The 228-nt window shown below is 35.1% G+C and overlaps 1 protein-coding gene across 1 annotated transcript in view; it reads right to left on the bottom strand.

The window, feature by feature from the left end:
- The window catches only part of LOC106878048 (cytochrome P450 4A12B), a 27,827-nt gene that overhangs the window by 22,631 nt on the left and 4,968 nt on the right, over nt 1-228 (bottom strand). The gene's annotated exons all lie outside the window — the stretch shown is intronic.

The following is a 228-nucleotide window of genomic DNA, read 5'->3' on the forward strand; positions in this document are numbered from 1 at the left end:
CTTAATTGTTGACATAAACCTAAGATTTTATTTAAACATAGTAAGCTACATGATCTTTCCCATCATTGACTAAAGAGAAAAAGTTGGCAGCTTTATACTCCCATTATTAATATGAAGTGTACGAACTTATTTACTAATTCGCTCGGGCTACTGGAAATAAAAGCATTTTTCCAATAAATTATATGCAACCGTTGTTGTTGGCACTCCGTCGCTTACGACGTCGAGGGT

The sequence above is a fragment of the Octopus bimaculoides genome, chromosome 5 (assembly GCF_001194135.2).
Source record: "Octopus bimaculoides isolate UCB-OBI-ISO-001 chromosome 5, ASM119413v2, whole genome shotgun sequence".
NCBI lineage: Eukaryota > Metazoa > Mollusca > Cephalopoda > Octopoda > Octopodidae > Octopus > Octopus bimaculoides.